The sequence below is a fragment of the Ambystoma mexicanum genome, chromosome 12, assembly GCF_040938575.1.
Source record: "Ambystoma mexicanum isolate Mex_15411 chromosome 12, UKY_AmexF1_1, whole genome shotgun sequence".
NCBI lineage: Eukaryota > Metazoa > Chordata > Amphibia > Caudata > Ambystomatidae > Ambystoma > Ambystoma mexicanum.
The window spans coordinates 1,041,800,701-1,041,822,281 of record NC_090936.1 but is presented as its reverse complement, the minus strand read 5'-3'; the positions used below and the strand labels follow the sequence as shown (position 1 = coordinate 1,041,822,281).

Below are 21,581 nucleotides of genomic sequence, written 5' to 3'. Positions count from 1 at the left end.
CTGTTCTCGAAGGATACCACCCCAGGTATACGGGGGTTAAGTACACCAGGTAAGCTCTGAGCCATGGTACGGCTGGCCCTACTCGATGGACATGTTTTGTGGTTCCAGCCGCCCACTGTTGTGTGAGCGATGGCCAGGCTCGCCGGTGCAGTGGGCGACCTTCCCTTGTGTCCAGGCCTGATGCTCGGCCCCCTGCTGCCCCCTGCTGCCTCTGGCCCTCCTCTCCATCCCCCAAAAGGGGAGCAAGAGGACATGGTCGGAGAATGAGCTATCGGCCGGGTGGGCCAGCGGCAGAGCGTCCTGCCTCCGTCGCCACAGGAAGCCCTGTCGTGCTGCCGCAGAACAGCGCAGGCTTCCCGGGCTCACTGCATGGAACCTGTTTGTTTAAAATCTTGATGGTCTTGGGCGACTCCCAAGTGGGGAAACTAAACGGGACTCCGGGCCATCTCGCCACACGGGCAGCCTTTCCTCCCCCGAGCCTCTCCTGCACCGGCAAGTTTTGGGCCAACGTCTGGATAAAAGGTTGCCTGTGATTCTTGGTGGTTGATCACTCAGCTCACACATCGATGAAGAACGCAGATAGCTGCGCGATTTAGTGTGAATTGTAGGACACATTGATCACCGACACTTCGAACTCAACCTGCAGCCCCAGATTCCTCTGGGGCTACACCTGTCTGAGGGTCGCTTGAATGTCATTCGCCGCGAGGACCCTCCCTGAGGCACAGCTGGGACCATCGCAGGGACCCCGTTCCCTTTGTCCTCCTAAGGTCACATGGGGATCAACACTGTCGTAGGATCCCTGGACCTGGTGCAGAGGCTTATTGCCGGTGCGTCCCGGCCTCCCCGTCCCCCCCGTGGGGTCGGTAAGGCCAGGTGTCTGTTGTGCTCTGGTGGTGGTGGTGGAAGTGGCCTAAAAACCCAAAGCACCTTCCCTCCCACCCCCGCGGGGCAGTTGGCTGTGCCACATGTGTCTGCCTGTGGTGTCCCATGGCTGCCTGTGCATGACGGCAGTGGCGCGCATGTCTCGCGACCACGTCTAGTGGTCAACCTCTCTGCAGGTGGGCTTTTGCGCAGATCAGGACAGCGCACACTCGAGCTTTGGCTCCCCAACTAAGACTTCAAATCAGATGTGGCAATCCGCTGAATATAAGCATATTACTAAGCAGAGGAAAAGAAACTAACCAGGATTCCCTCAGTAACGGCAAGTCCGTCGGCAGGTGGTATACAGAAGACCAACTCCCCCGGCGTCGCTCGGGGGCCCGAGTGCTTCTGATCAAGGCTCACCCAGTAGATGGTGTTAGGCCAGAAGTGGCCTTTGGAGTGCCAGGATCGGGTCTTCTCTGAGTGGAATTGCTTGGGAATGCAGCCCAAAGCGGGTCATGAACTCCATCTAAGGCTAAATACGGGCACAAGAACAATAGCCAACAAGTATCATAAGGGAAAGTTGAAAAGAACTTAAAAGAGAGAGTTTGAGAGGGCGTGAAACCGTCGAGAGGTAAATGGGTGAGGTCTGTGCAGTCACCTTGGAGGATTCAACACAGTGGCAGGTCGGTCGCCCGGAACAGCGGATCACCTCGCGGGATCGCTGCCAGGGTGCACCTGGCCCCCACAAAGTGAATTTCCTCCATGGTGGTGTACCGCAACCTGCCCTGGGTCAGCTGGGAAGGCCCTGGGGAGTAGGTAGCTCTTCGCTCCGACGGAAAGTGTTACTGCCCCCTGGCAGCAGTTTTACTGTGTCTGCAGGGCTGAGGGTGTTTGACCGACACCACACCCTCCTCCCACAACTGTCCTATCCCATCACAGGGTTTGCCGGGGCAGCTATGTGGAAGCTGGGGGGTGCTTCCGGTGCGACTATCCTCAGTGTGCCCCAACCATGACGCGCTGACACATGGGAAAGCCCACGAAGGGTGCCAAGGGTCTGCAATGATGTTGGTTACCCATCAGACCCGTCTTGAAACACGGACCAAGGAGTCTAACAAGTGCGTGAGTCGGAGGGCCATACAAAACCATGTGGCACAATGAAGGTGAAGGCCAGCTGATCCCATTGCGGCGGGCGCACCACCGGCTCGTCTCACCCGCTCTGTCGGGGAGGTAGAGCATGAGCATGAGCATGTGTGATTGGACCCGAAAGATGGTGAACTATGCCTGGGCAGGGCGAAGCCAGAAGAAACTCTGGTGGAGGTCCCTAACGGTTCTGACGTGAAAATCGGTCAGCTGAACTGGGTATAGGGACAAAAGACTAATCGAACCATCTAGTAGCTGGTTCTCTCCTAAGTTTCCCTCAGGAGAGCTGGCGCTCAGAAACCTCACATTTATCTGGTAAAGTCAATGATTATAGGTCTTGGGGCTGACAATCTCAACCTATTCTCAAACTTTAAACGGGTAAGAAGCCCAGCTCGCTGGCATGGAGCCGGTCATCGAATGCGAGTGCCCATCGGCCCAGTTTTGATAAGCAGAACTGGCGCTGTGGGATGAACCGAATGCCGGATTAAAGTGCCTGATGCCGATGCTCATCAGACCCCAGTAAAGGTGGTGGTTGATATAGAGGGAAGAACTGTGGCCATGGAAGTCAGACTCCATTAACAACTCACCTGCCGAATCAACTAGTCCTGAAAATGGATGTCGCTGGAGCATCAGTCCCATAACCCGGCCATCACCGGTGCTGACAGCCATGGTCTAAGCCGGGGGGAGCCGCTGCAGGTGCAGATCTTGGTGGTAGTAGCAAATATTCAAATGAGATCTTTGAAGGCTGAAGTGGAGAAGGGTCTCATGTGAACAGCAGTTGAACATGGGTCAGTCGGTCCTAAGAGATGGGTGAGCGCCATGCAGAAGGGATGGGTGATGGCCTCCGTTCCCCTCAGTTGATTGAGCGGGACTCAGGTTTAGATCCCGAACCCAGAACGTCAGAGACGGGCGCCCTCGCAGCAGCCAGTGCGGTAATGGAGCCCTAGGTAGAGTTCCCTTTTCTTTGTGAAGGGCAGGGAACCCTGGAATGGGTTCACCCTGGGAGAGGGGCCCGAGCCTTGGAAAGCATTGTGGAACCAGCGGCGTCTGGTGAGCTCTCGCTGGTCTTTGAAAATTCGGGGGAGAATGTGTAAATCCTGTGCTAGCCATATCCGCTCCAAGGTAAACAGACTCTGGCATGTTGGAACAATGTAGGTAGGGAAGTCGGCAAGTCAGATCCATAACTTCTGGATAAGGATTGGCTGGGTAGGTCGGGCTGTGACACAAAGCGGGAATGAGCGTGCTGCGAATGGATGAGTCGTCTCCCCCCGGGGGTGGCGACGACTCTGGATGATCCACCCAGATGTACTTGTTGCCTCCCTCTGTTCCTCTCCCATGATTCGGGCCCGGCGTTCTGCCTCCGTCGATGTCTAGCAGCTGACTTTGAACTTGTGCTGAATAGGGGAATCTGTTTAATTAAAATAAAGCATCGTGAAGACCTGCGGCGGGTTTTAACGCAATGTGATTTCTGTCCAGTGCTTTGAATGTCAAAGTGAAAAAATTGTATGAAGCGTGGGGAAAACGGCAGGAGTAACTATGACTCTCCTGAGTCAGTTTGGGTAGAGGCAAAAAGGGTATAACATCTCCATCTATGCTGACCATGGTCTGGTAGCTAGGTGTGCCAAGTGAAATGGTGAATCAAAACCAAACAATTCCAGATGAGGTATGTCCTGGTTCAACAAAACCTTGTTAGGAAGTTGTGGTTGCTTCCTTTCACAAAACCAAACCCTGCACCAGTTTTGACAGCCTACGATTGAGATCGAGCTGAGAGAGAAGGAAGACGCAGATGGGCATCGTAAATCACTTACAAGACACGCTCAGCCACCCAGTCTAATTGGTGTTCCGCAAGGCGTCAAGATCTCAGCCTGGAGGCACGAAGAGATCGATGAGTTCCTTATGATGGATGACTACCAGAGATGGCCTAGCTATCGAGAGAAGACTGCCAACATTCATGAATCAGATTGAACACTCCAGGATGCCTGCCGGACGTAGGACCTGCGACGAGCTCCAGAGTCTCGATGGTTAATGAAGGTCATAGCCTTGGAGAGATAACCGCACCTATAATCCATGCTCTCTTGAGACCGAATCCTTAATTGGTTCTGTTAAGGGACCCGGAATCAGACTCTAATCTATTATCCTGATGGTTAGGTTGGACTGTGACTCCAACAGGGCGCCTGCCCTCCAATATTGTAGACTTGTGTAAATGCTTAGTTGTATATATATGCAAATTTGTCATGAGGTGTCTCCAGTGATTTATTGTTACATATATGTTCATCTGTTGTATGTACTGCACCAGGTATGCCTACAGAATGCTTTGGTGTTGTGCATGATTACGCCCTCAGCTTGTTGCAAAACCAATATAAATATCAGCTGATGGGCAGCCATTAACCCGAAATGAGTCACTTCGGTGGTACAAAAACAGCCAAATGCCTTGTCATCTAATTAGTTATACGCATGAATGGGTGAATGAGATTCCCACTGTCCCTACCTACTATCTAGTGAAACCACAGCCAAGGGAACGGTCTTGGCAGAATCAGCAGGGAAAGAAGACATTGGGCCTCATTACACGGATGGCGGTAGGGGATTACTGGCACCAGTAAGGGCACCAGTGCCGGTAATCCCCTACCGCCATACTACGAGGTCCCTCAGCGGGTCCCGTCCTTAACGTGTGGTCAGACTACCAGAGATGTTAGCTTTTTCCTACCGATGATGTGTTCTTGCAATAATAATACTGATCAGTAGGAGAGGAACCGCAGGTTCAGACATATGGTGTATGACCTTGGCTTAGGAGCCAATAGGGGGAAGTTACCATCTGTGGGATTATGACTGAACATCTCTAAGTCAGAATCCCCCCCTAAACAGTAACGATACTGGAGTGCTGTGGAGCCTCGGTTGGCCTAGGATCGCCGGCCTTTGGGTCGGTACGTAGAGCTGCTCACCTCAGGACTCGAGTGTGGACGAAGGGAGCTAATTTTCTCGCCCATAGTGCGCACATGTTTGTGTGGAATCTGATGCTAAATGATATGATATGATATGATAGTTTATTTATATAGCGCCTATACACAATGTGTTTCAAAGCGCTTCAAGGCAAGGGAGGGAACAAGGGAAAATACAATGACATTCTTACAGGCCATGAACAGTAAGGATGTGAAATAACTATCGTACTCGGCGTGACGACATTTCAGATAGTGCAAGAGCTATGACATAGATAAGGAAGGAGGGGGAGAGTGGGAAGGAAATGGAAACAGACAAGCGACTACCGTACTAGGCCTGACGACATTTCTGGTAGAGCCGGAGAAAACAAAAGGGGAGGGAGAGGGGGGCAGAAAGGGAGGGGAGGAACAAAACAAGCGACTATCATACTACGCCTGACGACATTTCAGATAGTGCTGGAGGGGGGGTGGGGAGGAAAAAAACAGTAATGGGAGGGTGGAGGAAACAGACGAGGTTGCTATCATATTAGGTCCAGGGACAATTCTGATAGTGTAAGTGCATAGAAGAAAGTAAGGGGAGGAGATAGGAAAAGGGAGAAAGGGAGAGGAGGAGAGAACAGAGAGTAAGCAGTCAAAAAGAGTGGAGAAGCAAGAGTGGAGAGCGAATACAATTGCAGAAGTCAGTAGTAACACAATGTTGCAAGCCAGGATACAAGATGAAGATGGGAGTACAAGATTCAAAGGAAGTCCAGCATGAGAGTTGAGAAAGAGTGACATACCGTGAATGAATCAAGTCCATAAAAGTCAAATCCAGCATTGGCCACAAGACGGTGATGGTGAAACCATAATGTATCAGGACAGACTCCTGCAGAAGTAGGCTTGAGGAAGGTCATTCCTAGACTACCTGATTCTGGGTCAGGGGTTCGTAAGTGGTAGAGCAGTTACCTTGCTGCGATCTATTGAAAGTCATCTTCTGAGCCACGCTTTTGTCAAAGGTGCAGCCGGGGTGGCAGTGCCGCAAAGGGCACGGTCCTTCTTGCTGCCCTGCAGGGTGCATGGGAAACTCCCACCAATCCACCATGGGTGCACCCGCGGGGGTGTGGGCGAGCCAGAGAGTGCTCTTCTCCCTTTCCGGTCAGCCTAGCAGACCAGATGGCCTTGGCCCAGCCAGCGGCAGAGTGGCAGGACACAGCCCGTGGAAGGCAGCGAAGAGAAGCTGGGCCTTGGTTGCAGATGGTGCCTTAAGCCCCGGCCCCAGAATGTGAAGGTGGCAGCTTATGCCCCGTTCCCAGGACGACGAGGTGGCAGCTTAAGCCCAGGTCCCTGGACAGTGGCCTTAAGGCAGACATGAACTCATGGCCGCCCAGTCATCTGGTCGGGGCAGACCGCCCCAGGTCATCTGGTCCTTCAGCTGGGACCTACTGGGCATCTGACTGGGGCGGTCAGACCAGATGGCCCAAGTCGTGCAGGCCCGGTTGACTCCTACATTTGTCTCCGGCCGGGCTCCATATGCCTGGGGCTTAAAAGTCGATGGGAAGTGTCTACCTGCGGGGCGGCTGTGTTTGGTGCAGGCAGAGGATGCCTCCTCTGCACCCGGACTGGTGCCCCCAGAAGGCAACGAGCCAACCCCCCTGAGTAGGCCAGGGTGTCCCTGTGCAGGTAGTGCCCAACGGGCCAGAGCACAGGGGCGAGGCCAGCATCTGAGGCCAAGGCTGGACCTGGGGTTCAGCGGGAGTCCCAGGGGAGAGCTACCAGGGCATCCACGACAGTCCAGGGCCCCCTGGGTTAGCATCCCAGACCATGGGGGCCATAACGACCGGCCCAGAGGGCCAGAGCAGATTGAGAGTACCACCAAACAAAGCAGCTGGACACCCAGGCGTATGGGAAGGCAGTCAGGGCGAGTCCTGGGTCCTGGCCAGGGCTCCCCGAGGCATGCCCTGGCTGGCCAGTGGTGCTGCCCCTGCGGGTGCCCTAGACATCTATCAAGGGCTAAGCTCTTAACCCCTAGAAGCCAGAGCCCTGCGGGCCTCCCATCTGCTACAAGCCCCCTTGCACCTGGCCATGGGCACCCAGCAGCCGATGAGGGCGCGAGGTTCACCAACCCCTCCCTGCCAAGTTTCCCAGTTCCATGCATGACACCTACAGCCAGTCCTGCTTTTTGCTTCCAATTGCATGCTGGAACTTGTAGTTTATTTTTCCCCATTGCAAGGGTGGGCCTACAAGGCCCAGCATACATTGCGGAAAATAACACAGGACTAATTCAAAGATTCCGCATGGAGCTGGGAAACTTGGCAGCTATGCAATTGGCCAGTGCGCTGGGATTCAATCTCAGTTAACAACATGGGTCTTGAGGTGGGCAAGGTAGCTGGAAGTGGCAATGGGAGGACACTGAAAGGAAACATTAACAGTGCAGAAAGGATGAGTAGTACAATGCCACTGAATTGTAGCATTTGTATTCATTAACTTGCTAATTTTTGACTATTTTTTTAGGTACGATATGTGCAGGGTACTGTGTTATCACCCATGTGTAAATTGTCATTGATCATTTCTTTGTGGCTATGTCCACAGCATTGCTCCATGAAGGATTTGTCCACTACTTGTTTTGCCTCGGTGACCAATATGACACAACAAACCTTTGGAACTATGTTTAGCAAATTTCAGGCTGTTTTGGAACTCAAAATGTGGCGCCAAATTCTGCTTGCACTCTTTTGAAAGCAATGCATGCAGTATCTTAGAAATACCACATTGAGATTTTCATGTACATTCTGAATGCCCAAATAGTAAGCAAATGGTCAGTGGAAACAGGTGGTATTTCAAATATTGCCTATTTGTTAGGGCCACATTCAAAACGAGGGCCTAACTTGATGTGTCTGCTTACAAGGTGAGCTTTCCTAGAGAGCTCTGACTGTAACGTAACTCCTTGCTTGCTAAAATCAATTTGCCAACCCTGAAACACAACAGATCCCACATATGAAGATTCTGATATTAAAGCAAAAGCTGCATTGAAATAAATAGTAAAACGCACATGAGATAAACACTGCCAACAGAGTAAAGTACATTTTAGGTTCGATTTCTCTGAACAAATGTTATTCTTGTGGCTTGACCAACTGTTGTCCTTTCTTTGCAGCTCCTCCCAATATGAGGCTTTCTTCCTCTTCTGTTGCTGAGTACCCCTTTACATTTCTTTTGACTTGTGTGGTGAATAAATTCTATCCAGCCTCCATAGAGATCACATTGACCTCAACTTGTGGAACATCACAGGAGCTGGACAACAAAACGATGCCGAACCTTGATGGGACCTACAGCACAACACGTGAAGCTCTGCTGAACACCACTGGCTGTCGCGGTGTGAGTGAGGTGACCTGCTTCATAAAGCATGATACTGGAGAGTGGAACAGGACCATCAGGATCTCAGATGTGAAAGGTAAAGGTCTAACAGTAAGGTCTATTTGTTTATTTTTTTTATTAAAACGAACAGTGTGTTTAGTCTATAAATAAACATTTACACTTCAATAAAAGGAGAAGACCAAAAAGAGCATTACGATCTAAGCATACACCAACTATAGGTGATGTAAACATAACATAATCAAGACATATATTCCATGCACACTTCTTAGTAATTCATGTCATGGTGAGAGTACAAGATTTCCCACAAATATTATCACATTCCCATTCTGGTCAAAATCAAAATCAAATCATGCTCCACCGGATACCCCTCTTCCTTGTCAAGATTACACAACATAAACCTGCACCAAAGCATCCATTCGGGCGGGTGATTAGTCCCCCCAAGTTCCATTCTGCTTTGCCCTGCAACATTTTCTTTTTCAATTCCTCAAATATCTGTGCCAACATTGTTGCCAGAGCTACTATGAGAGCCTTATTTGTGGTCATCAACCTCACCCACAGATTGTCTGATAGTAAACAAGAGGTCGAGTGAATAATCTTTACCAATAAATGAATTCTCTGCTCCTGAAAAACTGGACATTCCAGTACAAGATTAACAGGGATTCCCTTGGGACTGACTCTCATGCACGACAACCTTGCATTTCCCTAGGGACTTGGAGTTTTTCGGCCCTAGGACTTCCATTTTCTGGAGGACATTCATGCGAAATCTCAAGTATAGATCCCTATGCTTTTTGGAGGGGGATTTTTGAAGATAGGATTTTACCTTATTAGAAGGATTGTGTAGGTACTGATTATTTTTGTATAGTTGTAACCTATTAAGATCCTCATAATCAGTATTTCTATCCCAATGCTTTATTTAGTTTTGTATTATATAAGTGCTGTCTACAGTGTCCACTAGCATCACATTCAAATAGATTTTACAGTTTTTGTGAAATTCTTGTCTATTTGTTTATGTATGTACTATGTAGAATAATGGGTAATCATTGTTGCCACCACATATGAAAATGTACAAACACAAGAAATAACAGCGTGTACTTTTCATGCAGCATGCTAAATCCTCTCTAGCTGTCTAGACTTTTCTGAGTTGTGTGTGGGGGGATGGATATAGAGTTACCAATGCTGATGTCCTCTTTGGGAGTGCAAGATCCCTCAGTATGTCTGACTATGTGACCATACTACTGCAATCCGTCTGCTCCATAATACACTGTCTGTCCATGTGACCAAGCACCCTCTGACGAATCAGTCATCTGTCCATTTGCCCCACGCTACCTCACACTGTCTGTCCATGCTACCACACACTGCCTGTCCTTGTTGTGGGATGTATTGACCCACTAGGCTCTGCCCTGCGACATCACTGTATGCTGCTTTCATCAGAACCAACAAAATGGCCGCAAAAAGCCCTATGCGCGCTAAAATCCCTGAGAATTGCACAGTGAAACCAGAAAAGTTGGCTGCCAATCTACTTTGCCGGTGTCAGTGGCGAACAGGAGACCCCACTGCCAAAAGCTGTCATTTGGGCTGCCCTCAGAGGGAAATGGGACTACCTGAAAGGCAGTGCTTCATTGCCAGGAAAACCAAAGGTGCTCTGAAATCCTTTTTTTTCTTTGGCTGCAGAAATTGCAAAATCATGGTTCAAAACATCAGAAAAGATCCAACATCCTTGCTGGGTGTTACCCGTCACCTTCTTTCAAGAATCCACATAAGCACACAATGTCAGGAAAAGCAGAATCCATCATAGAATATCCACATTAAAAAGTGTGCTTGGCTGTGAAAAATCTGTCAGAAAATGGGCGCAGTACCGCCGGCTGCTTGTGACAGCTGTCAGTTAAGTGCATTAGAAGTTAAACTTGTGCATTAAAATCAAATTGTTGAAAATAACTGACATGCTATCAAAAGCAATATAGGTTGCCACTATTTAATTTCTATGTTTCAAAAGACTGGAATTGGAGATATGTTTGCCTGTTTTAAAAAGTGTAACTTTAATTTCAACAAAGAACAATGTAACAATTTACTTTAAAGTAACCTGATTCAGCAAAACTTCAAAGAAGCTTCCCCCACTGGGAAACACATTCCTTCTGCTCTCTGCCCCAGGAACTCTCAGTCAGATGTTAATGAAAAGGGGAGGGGATTTTGCTCTGCTGCTATGGGGAGAGACAATAGACTTCCTGGATTGAAAGGGTATGCAAATTCAAGTGTCAACAGAAACTCCTGCCAGAAGGAAGAGAGGCGGAGATTGTTCTGGACCCACCAAAACTTTGGAGGCGGGACAGACAGATATGTGTATCCTTAAACCACAAGAAAGTATATTTTTTGAAAAGGACTGACAGGGGACTGTGCAAAATAGTAAAAATGTGTAAAATACAGCATTGTAATATGAAAATTCTGGTCATGGTTTTAAAACTACTCAGAACTCTGTGCTATGCTCAGGGACATGACTAGAGAATTTGTGGTTTTGTAGCAATTGTGGTGATGCCAGAAACATGAAACTTCACATGATTATGCCCAGATGTCATGTGCACATATGTGTAAAAAAGTGGACAAATCTGACATTGGGTACCAGAGCAAAAGTGCGAAAAACTGTTAAATCTGAACCAAAGCTCTCACCGAGATGGGACTCGGATGAATACTTGCTCCACCAAATCTGTGATGTAAATATGCTATTGCTAGCAAGTTGGTAAAATTGTAAATATGCTTTGTATGAAAAATAGATTTACTGTGCAGAAACAAAGGGGAGGTTCTCCCTGGATTGTAAAAGACAGCGTCATCATGACACCAGATTTTCTTCTCAAATCAGGGGAGAGGGCAGACCCTAACCAAGAGAATTCCTAGAGGGTGTGCCTAGTATAATTCAGCATACCCACCCCTTTAGGAAATACATAGAGACAGCTCAGGACCTAGAAACACACACATTCACCCATCAACTGATTGCTGGCGAAGCACTTTGCAAGAGAAATCCATATCCAAGACTCCAGAACTTTGAAAGCAGAAAGGCCCATTTTCAAAGCTGAACCCTTACCAGCTTGGCCTTTAAAAATCCTGAAACCAGATTTTACCCCAGACCTCCAAGGGGAAACAAATCAAAAATAACAGCCTGGCTGTGCTGTTTCTGCTTTCTTGCTAAGAATTCTTGCCAGAATACAGAGATCCAAACCAGTAGAGCAGAGCTGTAACCAGATAGCTGCAAACCAGAACCAACCCGTCAAATCCAGTCCAGAGTGCCGTGCAGTGTCCAGAGTGCCGTGCTGAGTGCAGAACCCGAGCGCCCTGAGTCCAGTCCGGTGGGCTAGCAGAATTCCAGTCCAGGAATCCCTGACCAGAATCCCTGACGGGTCAATTCCAGACAGTGGTAGTGAGTATCTATAGCATAAGATTGTCCATAGCAAATATCTTGTCCATAAGTAAGCCTATCCAAACCCATTCTATTAAATCCAGAACTGCATTGTAGAAAATCTTTTGTCTTACCTGAATCTTTCTCTCATCCCTATAGTCCTTTGGTAATAGTAGTGTTAAAATCATCTTTGCGCTAATATATTTTCTGAAGAAAGGCAAGCGTCCCGGCAGGTAGAAACCATCCAGAGACGTCACTGGACTGGTGGCTGTGCTGTCGTTTAGCTTGTGGCTTCATAGTCTATAGTGTAAAGAAATCTTGTTTGTAATTTTCAAAAGCGCATCTTTCTTTTGCAAATTTGACTTTTTCTGAAAAAAACCGACCTCTTCAAAAACCTTCATAACTTCCGTACCGTGTATGCTAGTGTCAAATTGAAGCTAACATCCTCAGCTTTCCAACAAATCCAAAACCGCATTTCAACTCCTTATAGTTTTTCCGCAATTGCGCTTCCCGCGCACGGAAAAGTTTGCAGCGAATTTTTCGCTTGGCTCAATTTCATCACGTGTAAAACAGCTGTTCTTTTCATCCGACCTCAGAATTCAGTTTTCAATCTGCTACTTACCCAATAATCATTGCTAGTGTTTGTCTGATAACATACAAAGCGGCTCCCACTAGTATTGAATCCATTTAGTGAATTAAATCCATTTTTTCAGTGGTTTTTCCCATTCATTTCAAAGCCACATTTAAAACCATTTTGACCCATTTGAAATCATTCCTGTTTCTCTCTGAGTTTGCTGGGGAAAATTGGGATTGAAACTCTATTTGTTGAGTGTGTATTCCTGAAACCTGTTTTCTCTCCTGACATCTCTTTATATTGCATATTGGGGGGATTGAATAGTGTGCAGGGGGAAAGAGTAATCATATTGCATTTTGATTGAACCCACACAAAGTATTATTCTATGCTGCATTATTTTCCCTATTATTACTCCATATGATTAAAGAGAGTTGTTGTGACATCACCCCATTGGTGCTCATTGTATAAACCATTAACCTAGTGCGATATATATATATTGTGAAATCCATAAAATAAATCTTTTTAACTTTGCATAACAGCCTGCTTCCTGGTTCAGTGCGACCGGGGGGGATTCAAAGAGAGGGGCGTGATATAAGGGTACATCATTCAGAAATAAAAGAACTTATAGACAAAAATATATAATTAAGGGTTTCAATTGTGCATCCCACGCTAGGCATTGACTTAGGTGAAGGGCGGGGTTGAAATCACTTACAAGATTTGGGGCTCGTGTCCGGGATTTCTGAATTAGCCACTTGTGACAGCTTAATATAGTGTGCTAACTAACGGGGTACATAAACCCTGTTGGGCTACCACGCTGTGCTACACCGTGAAAAGCACCCCTCAATAGGAACGCTCTAGGGAATTGGTCTGTTTTACAAAAATAAAATAAACTTCTGTAAGTCAGGAAGGAAATTAATATTTCCTGAATGGCGACTTTGGTAGAAATCAATATGGCTAAAAAACACCTACTGCATAAATTATTTGTAAGGGGTGAATGGACAGAGCAGGATCAGAATGTGTGGTTGCAGGCAATCACAGAACAGACCACTGCAACAGGGTTAGACACATGGCAAGACCAGGGTCCATTACATGTGACCCTGAGTGAACTATATATGGCCCCTAAGGCAAAGGAAGAGCAAAGCAAGATTGCCAAAATAGCGGCATATCTGTACCTCCATATTGGAGCAATACAGGACAAATATGCTGAGGGCCAAGATCTGGCAAACAAGCAACTGCAGGCATTAGAAAAGGCACAAACTGATCTGGACTCTGTAGAGCAAAGGCTGCAGAGGAGCTATGAATCAGAAAATGAAAGTAGGCAGTACTTAACCAAAATAAAAGAAGACATGGGTATCCTGCGGCAGGAGAAGGTAGACCAGGATACCAGAATGCTGGCCTTGCAGAAGGAGTACCAAGAAAGTTTGGACTCTCTACTGCAGAGCCAGAAAAAGCTGGAACAGCAAATACATTTTAATAGAGCATGCGCAGAGCAGGTAGTCACCCTGCAAAGCCACCTAGACAGAGAAAAAGAAGAGAGTAATAAATTAATCCTGAAAGACCTGGACACCCAGGCAGAATTTGATGAAGAGTGCCAGAAAGCTGGTGCGCTCCAAAGACAGAGGGACGACCTGGCTGCACAGAGGCAGGCTCTTGCTCAGGAAAGGGACACCTTAGGCCAAGAAATCTGTTATTTAAAAGAGAAGATATAAGAAAATCATCTGGCCCTTCAGGGACTGGGTGACCTCCAAAAAGACCATGAAAAATTGTTAGAGCACACCAGGAGGGTGGAAGATGCTCTAGCCAGGAAGGACCAGGCCAGTATGGACAGGACTCAGGAGGTAACCCTCCTGCAGCAAAGACTGGCCCAGTACTCTAAAACGACACAGGAAGCACAGAGAGAAAATGAGGCTCTCTGTGAGAACAATGACAGGCTCCACAGACAGGTAGCTATGCAAGAGAAATTGGTAGAAACCAGCAAGGCCTTGATAGAGGAACAGAAAGCTCAGGTTCTTGCATGGCAACAGGGAGCAGGGGCTGAGATGGATGAGGTTCGCTGGGAAATGGAAACACCTGGGCATAACCTCAGGAACCCTATTACCAGAGGCCCTCATCTCTTCCAATCTCTGGACTCTTCCACCCCGATGTCCACTGGCTCACATGAACCAAGGGCCACGGGGATGGCAGACTTCAATCCAATGAGGAATATGGGGCTCATAGAGCAGCACCTTCCAGGAATGGATGGGCGGGCATCTGGGTATGGGTTCCCAAGTACTGTCAAATTTAGTGGGGAACTCCATGAGGGTAGGCCCACTGAGGGCATCCTGAAAACCTCTGCCCAGCTAGGACAGTGGGGGGGTACCCATCAAATCCTGGGAGCAAGGAGGAATCAGAAGACTCCTCTGAGCGCCGCAGGACACAGGAAACTATACCCCCGCATTCTGCCAGCTGTTCCCAGGCTCGCAGAATCCGGGAGAGCCTAGAAGACCAGACGGGCACCTCTGGGAGCAGTGCCTCTGAGTCAGAGGAGGAGTGGACCAGGGTCACCCGGACCAAAAAGGCCAATAAGGTAAAAAGGGCCTTGCTCATGGACCCCCTAAAACAAATCAAAGCGATAAGGAGCGTCATCACGCCCTATCATAAGAACGCAAAATATTCTGTTTGGGAGCACTTAGAGCTCTTTGAACAGATGATGGAAACTTTCCATTTGAAGGACAGCAAAAGCTGTATTCAATATGTGAAATGGACCTTCTCTCCAGAATACTCCAGCTTCTTTGCGGGGCTGGAGGACCAAAAGCATTCTAGATGGTCCACCTATAGGGCGGCCATCTTGAAACATTTTTCTCTGCACAGAAATCCTCAGGAGGCTCGCAAGGCAGCCTACAACTTGCAATGTGGGGAAGATCAGGCCCCACGAGAATTTGTTAAAGAATTAAAGCGTGCCTTTGCGCAGACCACCAGAAGAGTGCGCACTGACAGCAAAGAGTTTGTAAATACTTTCTTCCACGCTCTCCCCAAGTACATCATGACCCAGCTAGTGAGAGATTTTCACGAGAAAGGATCACTAGACTGGGTCATTGAACAGGCCACACGAGTTTATGAGGTGCAAAAGCCCATAGAAAACAAAAATATTCCAAAAAGCCCCAAACCAACCAACACCCCTGCTGCTGCTAAAGTGGCAGAGGTGAAGGTTGCCCCCATTTTAGATTTGGAGATGGGGGGGCCTAAAAACCTACCTGCACAGAATCAGAATAATCCCAAGCCCAGAAGGCCCTCGGGCCAGCCACAAACAGGGAGCCAAGGAGGTAGTCCCACAAATGGGACCCCTAACTCCCCTGACTACATAAATCCCCACTACAAGGGGAACAGACCTATCCTGGGTTATGTGTCGACCCCTCCAGCCCAAGGGGGGGATCCAACCAAATAGCAGCTAACCCAGGGAACTTCCCTCCTCACTTCCCTCAGGAGGGCAGTAATTCCCCAAATCCTGGACAGAACTTCTTTCCCAGGTACCCGCAAAACTTTCAACCCAAGAACAATCCATCCTTCTTTCCCCACTTTCCTGAGCCCAGACAACCCAATCCGGGAGAGGGGAGGCCAAGGGTGGAGGGGTACCCACATTTTCCAAACCCAGGGTATTTTCAGAGAAGGGATAGCTACCCTTCCCGGGATCAGCCCAGGGGAGACAACAGAACCCCGTATCAGCCTGAGCGGGTGTCACAACTAGAGCGTCAAGTCCAAAACATGGCACAGGATCTGGGTTGCATGCTGAGGGCTCAACAGAACCCTCAGAGGAGCATGCTGGCGCAGAATGCCTCAAACTCAGGACCTGGTGCTCCAGAGCAATGACGGGGGAAGAACCCTGACAACCCACCGGTTCCCAGGGAGGAGGCACAAGGGGAAGGGGGATGTAAAGCCTTGGAGGAAGCTTCCTTCCCCAAATGTAGAAATCCCCTGGAAACCCAGGAACCGGAACCAAAATCTCCTGCTCCTGAAAGCCTGCAACCCAAGGAGCAGAGGGGGGGTAGGAGAAACAAAGAACCCAAACACACCCATTTTGAGGAGGAGGTACATATCTTCCAATTTGAAGGAGAGGGCTCCTCAGAGGATCCTGGGAAAAGGATCTTCTCCTTCAGAGATGGAGGAACTCCTCCCAAAGAAAAATGGGTCCCAAAGGATTCAAATCCAGACTGGGCAGATGTGAGGACTGAGCTAGCGCCGCCCATCATCCAATCCCAGAACCAACAGCCTGAAAATCCCCTGGTTCAAACCCCTCCTGGTGACTGCCTCTAAAAAGGGGGGGGGGGCAGCCCAGAACCAGAACCGGGGGAACCCGAAACTTCTCCCATATCTAGCTGTCACCTTTTCTTTTCAGATTCCTGAGACTCCAAACAGAGTGCTGCCCAAATCTCTGCTTTATCAGTGTCCCAAACAAAGAAACTAACCCACCAGTTGTCCAAAAATGTACATTATCTGTGCCCCCTTGAGAAGGAGGGAAGATTCTATGCCCCGGTCCAGATACAGGGGCAGTGTACAATTTTGGCACTGGTGGACGACACTGGATCCCAAGCTACCCTTCTGTCAAAAAGGGCCTTTGATAAACTGAATTCGGAAAGGGGGGAGAATTACCAAATTCCTCTTACCCCTCTTCCTGGACAACTTCAGAACTTTGACGGGAAGGAAATTCCCGTCGAGGGGACTGTGGATTTGGATATTAAAATTGGGTGACACAAGATGAAGCACCTGGTCATAGTTGTAACTCCACAGGGCGCCCCTTGTTTACTAGGGAATGACCTCCTACGAAGGTTGTCACCCTTAATAGATTGTGTAAACAAGGTCCTCTGGACCCAGACTAACCAACCGATAAAATTAAAACAGAGTGTCAACTATGTTAGTTTAAATGGCACCTACCACATGGTTGAACAAAAATCTGACCAAGTAGAATTTCACTTCCAGAACATCCAAATCCAAGATGTGACAGTAATAGCAGTAAAACAACAAACTGGTGATGGGGGGTCCTCTCTATTTCTGAAAATCAACCTTCCTTCTAGTCTAAGGTAGCATTCAATACTGGAAGGAAACACTGAAATTCTTTACAAATTCACAATCAGACATTCCCACTCCTATAGTCCAAAAAGATGAGAAATCAGCGCAAAACCTGGCTGGTATTCAGCAAATTGGAGAGCAGTTGTTCATCCCTATTCAGTTAAATGAAGGGAAGGACTCTGTTCTCGACCAAGTGTGTGTGAACAACGGTAAGAGCTTCATCAGCGAAGCCATGTTCCGCAAACTCCCAAAAGATCCAGCCATTCCCACATTTAAACTGTTAGACAAATCGGAAATGGATCTGGAAAAACCCAATTCCAAACATCTCCTGCCAAGCAGGTGTATGCTCAAAATCTCCATAGGCAACAAGAGCATAGTCCATAATTGTTGGGTCGTGCGAGACGTCACTGCCGCCTTTTACTTAGGCAGTGACATTCTCAATCACTTTGCCATTAGTTTGGACCTAATAAACTTTAAAGCTTGGTCCCGATTAGCGGATAATCCCATGGGCTTTGATGATCCAGAGAAAGCATTTAGGTCAGCTCAATTGCTACCTTATGCAGTTGAAATTCAGATTGGAGAGGAAGTCACCATCCCAGAAAGGACCCGACAATTCTCACTGGAAGTGAAAGTTAAAAGAGGACAGAAATTGAAAAACCCTGATGCCTATATTCTTCTAAATGCTTCTCTCCAACAGCAAGGGTTGGGGGTGAACCCAACACCACTAATCAATCTAGAACATGACACCATTCCAATAGAGGTGGATAACAGCCACTTAGAGAGTATCACTATAGCCGCAGGCACCATTATTGGAATGGCGGTTGATGACCAACATGTTTCCATAGATTTAGGCAACGAACTGTTAGGACCAATCCCCAAGGACTGTTTCGACAGTGGTAGTGATGACAACACAACACCAAACAGGATCTTTACCCGGCATGGGGGGAACCTCCTGGTGTACACTTCCTGCCCTTATGGTAAGGAAGATGTGACCTGGGACTTCAGGAGGGATGAGGTGATTTTCTAAGTCCGCGAGGACTGCCTTCCCCACCTAAAGCCACTAGTCCAAATCAGCACTTTGACCAGGGACTTCTCCACCCAGCTGGAGGAGGCCATTGAGATAGCAAAAGCAGAAGTCTTTCCAGACTTCAGGCAGATGGTTGAAGAGAGAGTCAACCTAGCATATGCCTGTGAGACTCTGGAGCAAAAGTAAAAATTGAAACATTTTTTTGGGATTTTAAAGATCTCTTTGGGGTGGACTCATATGACTGTGGTCGCACCGTCATCCACACAACAACAATTCGCACAAACCCCGGCATGACTCCAGTGTTTGTGAAGCAATATCGCTTGCCTCTCGCATCAATGGAGTCCCTTTACGGAAATAATTAAGAACCTTGAGTCCCGTGGGATAATCCGGCCAGCCCACAGCACCTTCAATAATCCGGTGCTGGGGATCTTGAAGCCAAACGGCCAGTGGAGACTCTGTGCCGACCTAAGGGAGCTCAACAAACGGGTCCATACTTCCCGATGGCCTCTTCCCTAAATTGACCAAGGGCTGGCCCAGATCCAGGGGTCACAGGTATTCACTGCAATAGACCTGACCAATGGGTACTGGACTGTACCTGTCAGTAGGGAGGACCAATACAAGCTGGCCTTCACCTTCGGAGGGCAGCAGTACATGGACCCGGACTCCCTTCGGATACATCAACTCCGGCAATGAATTTAACATTTTTCTACATAAGGCCATGCCCGACCTGGGTGAGACGGGTAGCCTGGTTTATGTAGATGATGTTCTAGTCAAAAGCTCAACTGTGGAGGAACACATAGCGGAGATCCGTTATGTTCTGACACAGTTGAGGGCTGCCGGAACAAAACTCTCCTTTCAAAAGGCACAGTGGCGCAGAACCCGTGTCAATTTCTTGGGGCATGAGATTACTCCTCAGGGTCTCTGTCCCTGTCATGATGCCTACCTCCAAGGAGCCAGGTCCGACCCAGCAACCCCAGAGGCAGGCATCATTTCCCCCAGGGGAGTGCCAGCGGTCCCAAGCTGAGGCCCTTTGGACGCAGTCCTGGAGCCTTAGGCGCCAGGCTCATGTTGGACCTCTGTCCTGGCGCCTTAGGCGCCAGGCTCATAAAGCTAAACATGTGTTCAAGTGTTTTAATGTGCACTTACCTGATGCAGACCATGCTGCCACATCTAGGCCCTCTTGAGGCCTGAATGGAACTACTTTACCTGTGGGATTACTTTCCACCCGGGTGTGGTCGGGGAAGGATACATACCTGATCGGAGGAAGGATACACACTTGGAACTTCTTCCAAAGCTATTTAAACCACACCCGATCAGCAACTCACGCTTCGCGTTGTTCTGCTCCTCGCAGCTGGATGCTCACCGTGTCAGCTCCTGCATCTGGACCTCAGCCACGCCTGTCAGTATCCTGGGTCACCTGCAAAGGGAGACAAAAGACCTTACCTGCTAAATCAGCACCACAGAGACATCACACCGACGATCCTGAAAAGGAAGACATCATTTTAAAAGCATTTCGCTACGATCGCTGCAGCGCTGCATTTTACTCACCTTTCCTGGACGCCACCATCTTCAGCAGCGATCATCCGGATCCACAGCCACTTCCCAGAGCCTAGAGAGAAAGACAATAACAAGGTGAGAGAAGGAAGGGAATAGGAAAAGCTCAGTTTCCTTCTAAGTCTTACCTGTTGGGTCATTCCCATTTCATTTCGGGTCTTGCCGCTTCCAGGCATCCGGACCCCAGCCCCTATGGGGAAAAAAGACAAAGACATTGAATGAGCGAATGCAAAGACATTACCCGAGCGCTCATCCAGAACTTAACTGTCATTTACTGGAACTGCACGTTTCACTTCGGGTCGGCGCCATATCTCCGGCATTCCGAACCCCGGCCCCTAAGGGGAAAAAGACAATGAACATTATTATTAAGCTTGGACTTTTGAACTTGCAACAGAACTTTTACAGAGCCTTACCTGAATAGTCAAGCTTACCTGAACTCCCATCAATCCTCAATCCAGTGAAGTAACTGGGTTTCAACGCGCCCCTGCATCAGAAGCAGGATGGAGAGCTCATCCTTCCTGACCCTAAGGTGAGACTTCACGGGGAATCGGGGAAGGGTATCGTGGAGGGTTGGCAGAGAGTGGGAGGCATGAGCATAACTCAGTCAGTAGGTAATACTCCCTTTTCACGCACAGGGGAATATTCCTGCGAGCCGGAGAAGCCAGAGTAGAGGGGCCCTTCCTGTCCATCTTCAGAGTCCTGCGCTTCACCGTTGAAGAAGCATCAGCACTCGAAGCCAGACCTGCGCCTCCGTGGGAATCAGGTGAGCGTTACAGTCCCCAGGAAAAGAAAGTGGAAGCACTTCAGAAATTAAAAGACCCCACAACTCAGCAGGAACTTAGGAGCCTCCTTGGACTGACTAATTACAGCAGAAAGTTAATTGAGGACTACGCAGAGATCACAAGACCCCTGATTCATCTTTTGAAGGGGGGGGGTCAAGTGGGAGTGGGGTCCAGAACAAGCCGAGGCAGTAAGACAACTCAAAAGAAGCCTCTCACAAGCGCCTTACCTAGCTTACCCTGTCAAAAACAAGGTGTTCTTCTTGGAGATAGGGTTCTCAAATACATGCTTGACTGCAGTAGGAAGAAAAATTCAACGGTTGTGAGAAGGCACTCCTGGCAACGGTGTGGGCATTAAAGAATTACCGCCTGTTTATCCAGGGGGAACACATCATAGTGGAGGTTCCACACCAGCCTCTGCAATATCTTCAAAGTGACAGAATCCGGGCCGGAAAAGTGAGTAAGTCCCGAATTACTTCCTGGATTCTGTCAATGCTGTGGAGGTCAGATATGGCCAAAACAAGAAGAGTCCCCTTGCGCAAGGTCTGGCTGACTTGCATGATTGTGCCAGAGAAAATTGTTTCGAGGACGGAAGTCTAAAAATCAAGGACATCATGGAGGCATACCTTAATTCCCCACACAAGGTCTTTGAAGAAGACAAGTGTGAGGGAATGCCCACTGTCTATGTGGATGATGCTCTTACCATGTTGACAACAATGGGGAAAAAGAACTTGTGGCGGTGTAGGGAATGCATGAGTGAATGATGACGCAGAACCTTCTGCTGGGTACAAGATTGGTCCCCGAAGTAGTCAAGTGGCAGAGTTGATGGCTGTGCATCAAGCCATCCTCACTGCTGTCCAACATCAACTCCACGAACTGGTCATGATCACAGATTCGGATTATGTACGGAACGGGTTTGTGGAGCACCTGGTTA

The 21,581-nt window shown here is 48.4% G+C and overlaps 1 non-coding gene across 1 annotated transcript; it reads left to right on the top strand.

Annotated features, from left to right (window-relative positions):
- Window positions 1-531: 531 nt before the first annotated feature.
- On the top strand, window positions 532-684 carry LOC138514874 (5.8S ribosomal RNA). Its single transcript, XR_011282000.1, has one exon. It is a non-coding gene; the product is annotated as a 5.8S ribosomal RNA (ribosomal RNA).
- The last annotated feature ends 20,897 nt before the right edge of the window (window positions 685-21,581 follow it).